Genomic DNA, 8,001 nt, shown 5'->3' with positions numbered 1-8,001 from the left:
ATGAACAAGAACATTTGGAATTGAATTTCTCAAATAGTTTTCCTTCAGTGTAAACACGCCCATTTTTATATGAAATGCTAGATTATATGAAAGCCACAAACATAACACTCTTATTTTATGGTCGGCAGGTAAATGATCATATATCCAAAATGTTTTATTTTATTGAACATGTGTCAATATTTTACTCATATTCTAACGTATTATGACTGTTTTTCCGAAAATAAATATGGCGTTAGTAAGTCATACAAATATATTGTCAATAAATACCATAAATATTCAGATATGAGAGCAATACTGATAGATAATTGGGCTGTTTATAATGCTTTAGGGAGAAAAAGAAGGAGTTATGAGACAGAGACAAATGATGATGGAAAAGTCAAACAGCAATATAGTCGCCTGATCTTTATCAAACCTTATACAATATGTGATGTGATGAAAGAATTGGGGGGTTTCAATATACCCCCTCATCAAATAAAAAAATGTAGATAGGTTTATTCTTTCTAAAAGTTTAAATGGAAAATAAATGATAATAGTAGTAGTAGTAGTTGTTGGAAATTTCCAACACTAATACAATACTATTGTATTATAATAAATCAGTATTAATATGTACTAACTACAGTAGTCACTAAAACTTACTAACAGTAATGTTCACATAAACTAATCATTATATCTGCATATAGATGCTGGAATTCTTACGAAACCAATCACCAGTATTGCGTCAGATTATATCTAGTTAAACACATTTATAGCCAGTGTGCTACAGAATTGAATGTGATTCTCTAAAATCATCAGTATTCCATGTGATAATTATTTATGGATAACATAACTCCCAAATAATTCTAAACCGAGAGTTTTTAGTTACAATTGTTATCAAGTAATAGTTTTTCTGTCACGCGTGAATGCCATGGAGAAAACTAAAATCTTCTCCATTTCTCGTTTACCACCATAAGACGAGAAAGCAATAATATTTAAATCCCTAGAATCACAACCCAGTCTTTATTAAAGTATTTCAACCACAATTGCGCGAAATAATATTATTCGTGATAAATCATTTCTGTGGTGAATGCGGGGACGCGGGTTGAGGGAAGAGGGACGCCATTGTGTGTGCGGGTGGCGAGCTCGTGTTGCGGATTGAGCAATAAAAAGTCGTGGCGTCAGAGTCTGAGACACGTGACGTTGGGATTATCAGCAAGAATTACACTGGTACTCAACCTAGAACGAATAATTATTCTTCTACGTGATCTACAGTGCTCGGTCAAATAATAACGCGTCGATATTCAAGCCAAACTCTCAACCACGTGTACAACATTGTGGGAGTTTGAGACTGAGACGCGATACCGGCAGACTTCAGCATATACTGCACCCTTCGATAAGTATATATTTCTTTCTTGATGCATCATTAGAGATTGTATATTTCGTGGGCAGTCTGTCGTTACATCGAATGACTACTAAAAATCCAACGTTAGTACCGTACTAATTTTTATTTTCTATTTCACGAATATTGAGATTTAAGTAGCCTAGTTCAATGCTAAGTAATATCCCTTAAATTACAGCTCGCATGTGAGGAGTCAACGAGCCGTTAACTACATTCGTGTTATTCACCTCTAAGGGCTTCTACGTGGAGATCCTGAGATCACGAGGACGAGGCGTGAACAATGTCATAGAAATCGTCTTAAAGCTAAGACTTTTTGTACACATTTAATTACTCCAATTATTTCTACTTGTTCATGATATTATCAGATTGAATGCTTGTCATGAGAACTGGAGATAAAATGTGTTTATTTAGATGATTGCTCTCTAATACTAATAATCATTAATATTCTCTATTTGTATTTACCTATTGATTCTATAATATTTTGGTCACAATATTCTTTATTCAACAATGAACTGGTGCACGAACCACACTAGTTCCTAGACGTATATGAAGTTCTAGCAATACCTCCCCAATGTAGGTATTTGAGGCTCTGACTTTAGTTAATTAACCATACAGTCCATTATTTATTTAAGTGATTATTCTTTCTAATATTTATCCATAGACACTGGTTCTTCCTTGTGTTTCTAATGATCACTTTTTATTAGTTTCCCTCTTTTCTCAAAAGTGGGTGGTCCTTCGTTATTAATTTGATTAATTAAATAATTAAATAATTGAGTCAAGCCCCAGATATCCCACAGTAGTAATAAAAGAACAGAACCACCTCCTCAGGGAAAGTTAGAACAGTGTCCTTCTTATGGTGACACAGCTCTCTTATCTTTAATATGTTTCTGTGAAAAAGAAATCTTTGGGACAGTAACACTGACTAACGAAAACAAGGAATAGATACAATGTGACTACTTTGTCATTTCATATGTAAACGACCAGTTACTATTAATAAACAACAAAAAAACACAAAAAATTCCCATATAAACAGTGAACAGTGTCGTCCTCTCACATGGGTACAAACTTCCTCACCATGAGGACAAAAATCTTTATTTTTTTATATTATGTATGCTTATTTCTATAATACTTATTAACTACTTTCATCATCTTCACTTTCGTTCGTTGGTTTATTATGTATGAGTTGTTCTATCAACTCAAGCTGATTAATTAACATTAATTATTTTTCGTGCATAGCTTCAGTATTTGAAACTAAACTCATTCCCATAATTAATTTTCACTTTCCCCAGTTTTTGTATAAATTTCTTCAATGTTGTTTTTAAAGACCTCTTGTGAATTTTTAAGTTGCCACTGATAATGGTCATGTAACTGGTTTATACAAACAGCTATATAAAGTAACTGTTGTTATTATTATCAATTAGGGTCAAATTAGTTTGAAAGTGTTTTGAATTTCATCTATTTAAGTAATAGCGACAATGATCATATTTACACAACCTTTAATGCGTTCATTCATGCGTTTCCATAACAGATAAGAAGGGTAAATCAGTTGGGCAAAGACTAAATTGGGTGTATAGAGATAACTATGTTCAAGGGTAGATAGAAACTGTTCAAACAATTTATATACATTCAAAATTCTGTTCATGAGATCGATTCTGACCATATTTTCGTTTTCAAATTCATTGATCGCACAATATATAAGGTTAGTTAGTAAATCATAAATGAGGGATGAATCCACTACTTGGTCGATATTATTGGAATTTTTAAAGAATTCATTGATTTCTCGAATATTTTCCTTCGGTTCAAATTGTATATCACCACTCTTTCCCTCTTCTTGTAAAGCTAAGTTAAAAAGAGTGTAACATGTTATTAGAGGAAATGGGTTTATCATCTCTGACCTATTTCCATTGTTTTGTCTAATTTTTATGGTTTGGTGTGCGTCTTTGTAATACATTTTTCAAAAACTAAATTGATTTGGAAAAGTGCTTTATATTGTTTATTTATAATGCTCTGTTAACATTATTAATATCAATTGTCGAATTTGTAGTATTTTTTTAAATTAATTATAATTTAAACTATTCTGGATCTTTAATTTCAGCCAAATAATTACTGATGGGTGATATTGTATTTTGGGTAATATTTCCGAGGGAATTTTGAACAATAAAGTTTGTGCTGAAAACTCTAGCTAATATAATTGTTAAAGCTGTAATTGTATTCTTTAAAACAAACTTTTAATTTCAACAGATATTTTCAAGTGTAACGAATCTTATATGAGGCGAATAAACAATGTTAGGAGGGGTGGTTTCTAATATTCTTATACTTTCCACGTTGGAATCATCAGTGGAAACATCAATATTTGAACCTTTTTCAGGTTTCATATTTATATCAAATATTTTGCATGGATACATGCCCATTGTAATGTCGAAAATGGTGATATTATTAACGGAGTTTACCATTCATATTTAGATCATCTTTAAATGTAGTAAAATACTGTTTCAAATGATCAGTGTATTAAGTTAAACGGCTTTGATACGTTTTGACCATGGGTTTCTCGGTTGCGATATGAGTCAGATAAAAATATCAGTCTGATAGGTGAGAGGAGAATGAATACCTTAGGGTCCAACAGGATTTTGGAGTTGATGTAATACATTGGGGGAAGTTGTATTGGTGGATACTGTAGGTTTAGGGCATGAGAAAATGTTACCCCTCTATAAGGGCTCGTTACAAGTGCAGACATTGGGTGGGTTTACTAGTGGTAGTCGTTGTAGTGAAAATAGCTCTTCCTTGTCTGTTGACAATAAGAATATTACGCGTTGTATAGATTTATCGACCATTGAGAGGTGATAAATCTTTTTAAGATCATCGAGGGAGTCAGAAAGAGCAAGAGCGATAGCTAAATAGTCGTGGGTCCTGTATGTCGACAAAGGTTCATAACACGGCTATCGATTATTTCTCCTTTGTAAGAGTCGCTGCTGAGATTGAACTAACTTAGCATAATAGATACTCATAATATTGGTAATGTATATTGTTTTAAATCAACAAAGCTGGCTTCATTTTTGGTAATTCTTATAAATTGTGATAAAGGAGGAGTGCTTATTCTCTTTTCATCGTCATTCCATTTTACTATTGTGGTTGACGGACTTAAATAGCAACCATTTTCCAGGGTCGGGAAGACTTTTCAAATTCTTTTTAAAATTTCAGCCAAATCTGCAGCAACATTTATTTCATCTATTGTCTCATTCATATTAACCCAAATAATTTTAACACTTTGATCTGTGAGATTTGACGGCATAGCTACAATGTTTAATAAAATGTTAGTATTGGGTAGGATGACATTACCTGGGAAGAAAGATATGTTCTGTGTTTTTTTTCATCTGGGGATAGATTTTGTAATTAATATCAAAGCTAGATAGAGCATCCCAGAAATATCCTAAATTATAGGTGTGAGTAAATACTCCAGTGTTATGACAACGTCTGATTATGGTGACAATCTTTTAAAACTTCTCAAATGATTAAACCCATTTTAACATATAAATAAGGCTGACATATAGCTGATAAACTTATCTATGCATTGGATATGGATATTTTTCTTGGCGTTTCATATAACGCTGTTCAAGTCGCTGTAAATAACAATCCTTATCTTTAGTTTCTATATTAGGTAATATTGCATATTTACAAATACATTGATTACCTATGATATTTATTTGTTCTCTAATAATCGTTCTAAATAAATTATGTATGGGAGCATTATCGTTAATGGAATTATCTGTGGGATTTTTTATTGATAGAGATAACAGTGATTGACGTTCAGATGAAGACGTTGACATTTACTTTTTTTATTATATATATATATATATATATATATATATATATATATATATATATATATATATATATATATATATATATCTATATATATATATATATATATATATATATATATATATATATATATATATATATATATATATATATATCTGATAAATCACCAGAGGTGGTACCCCTTCTATATATATATATATATATATATATATATATATATATATATATATATATATATATATATATATATATATATATATATATAGCTGATAAATCACCAGAGGTGGTACCCCTTCTATATATATATATATATATATATATATATATATATATATATATATATATATATATATATATATATATATATATATATATATATATAATATATATATATATATAGATAATATATATAATATATATATATAATATATATATATATATATATATATATATATATATATATATATATAATATATATATATATATAATATATATATATATATATATATATATATATATAATATATATATATATATAGATAAAGCACCAGAGGTGGTACCCCTTCTATATATATATATATATATATATATATATATATATATATATATATATATATATATATATATATATATATATATATATATATATATATATATATATATATATATATATATATATATGTCGTACCTAGTAGCCAGAACTCACTTCTCAGCCTACTATTCAAGGCCCGATTTGCCTAATAAGCCAAGTTTTCCTGAATTAATATATTTACTATAATTTTTTTCTTATGAAATGATAAAGCAACCCTTTTCTCTATGTATGAGGTCAATTTTTTTTTATTGGAGTTAAAATTAACGTAGATATATGACCGAACCTAACCAACCCTACCTAACCTAACCTAACCTATATTTATAGGTAAGGTTAGGTTAGGTAGCCAAAAAAAGCTAGGTTAGGTTAGGTTAGGTAGGTTAGGTAGACGAAAAAACATTAATTCATGAAAACTTGGCTTATTAGGCAAATCGGGCCTTGAATAGTAGGCTGAGAAGTGCGTTCTGGCTATTAGGTACGACATATATATATATATATATATATATGTCGTACCTAGAAGCCAGAACTCACTTTTTGGCCTACTATTCAAGGCCCGATTTGCCTAATAAGCCAAGTTTTCCTGAATTAATATATTTTCTCTATTTTTTTTCTTATGAAATGATAAATCAACCCATTTCATTATGTATGAGGTCAATTTTTTTTTATTGGAGTTAAAATTAACGTAGATATATGACCGAACCTAACCAACCCTACCTAACCTAACCTAACCTATCTTTATAGGTTAGGTTTGGTTAGGTAGCCGAAAAAGTTAGGTTAGGTTAGGTTAGCTAGGTTAGGTAGTCGAAAAACACTTAATTCATGAAAACTTGGCTTATTAGGCAAATCGGGCCTTGCATAGTAGGCTGACAAGTGCGTTCTGGCTACTAGGTACGACATATATATATATATATATGTCGTACCTAGTAGCCAGACCGCACTTCTCAGCCTACTATGCAAGGCCCGATTTGCCTAATAAGCCAAGTTTTCCTGAATTAATATATTTTCTCAAATTTTTTTCTTATGAAATGATAAAGCTACCCATTTCATTGTGTATGAGGTCAATTTTTTTTTATTGGAGTAAAAATTAACGTAGATATATGACCGAACCTAACCAACCCTACCTAACCTAACCTAACCTATCTTTATAGGTTAGGTAGCCAAAAAAGTTAGGTTAGGTTAGGTAGGTTAGGTAGTCGAAAAACAATTAATTCATGAAAACTTGGCTTATTAGGCAAATCGGGCCTTGCATAGTAGGCAGAAAAGTACGTTCTTGCTACTAGGTACGACATATATATATATTTATATATATATATATATATATATATATATATATATATATATATATATGTCGTACCTAGTAGCCAGAACTCACTTCTCAGCCTACTATTCAAGGCCCGATTTGCCTAATAAGCCAAGTTTTCCTGAATTAATATATTTACTATAATTTTTTTCTTATGAAATGATAAAGCAACCCTTTTCTCTATGTATGAGGTCAATTTTTTTTTATTGGAGTTAAAATTAACGTAGATATATGACCGAACCTAACCAACCCTACCTAACCTAACCTAACCTATATTTATAGGTAAGGTTAGGTTAGGTAGCCAAAAAAAGCTAGGTTAGGATAGGTTAGGTAGGTTAGGTAGACGAAAAAACATTAATTCATGAAAACTTGGCTTATTAGGCAAATCGGGCCTTGAATAGTAGGCTGAGAAGTGCGTTCTGGCTATTAGGTACGACATATATATATATATATATATATATATATATATATATATATATATATATATATATATATATATATATATATATATATATATATATATATATATATATATATATATATATATATATATATATATATATATTGTGACGATAATCTCCTTCAAGAGATTGAGCCTGCTCTTCCCTCCAAAATTACGTCTTCACAATTATATGGAAGAAATGTCCAACAACGACAACACCACCAGCAAGGCCTGCCAGGGTGAGCAGAAACGTATACAGCCAGCCACCTGTTCGAACTCCAACCACCAAACTACCCGTTGATCGCTACGACTCCGCTGATTGGTCGCCGGTCTGGCTGCACCTGCACTCGCCCCCCAATACTACCTGATGTCTGGGGTCGCCCCAACATCAGTCCTCAGAATGTTCCGTGCTTTCGTAGCCAGCACTCCTCCCAGCTAGACGTTAGCGTGTACTGAGAGAGGTGGTGGCTTTAAGCC

Source organism: Procambarus clarkii, chromosome 72 (assembly GCF_040958095.1).
Source record: "Procambarus clarkii isolate CNS0578487 chromosome 72, FALCON_Pclarkii_2.0, whole genome shotgun sequence".
Taxonomy (NCBI): Eukaryota; Metazoa; Arthropoda; class Malacostraca; order Decapoda; family Cambaridae; genus Procambarus; species Procambarus clarkii.
Note: the sequence above shows the minus strand (reverse complement) of the source record.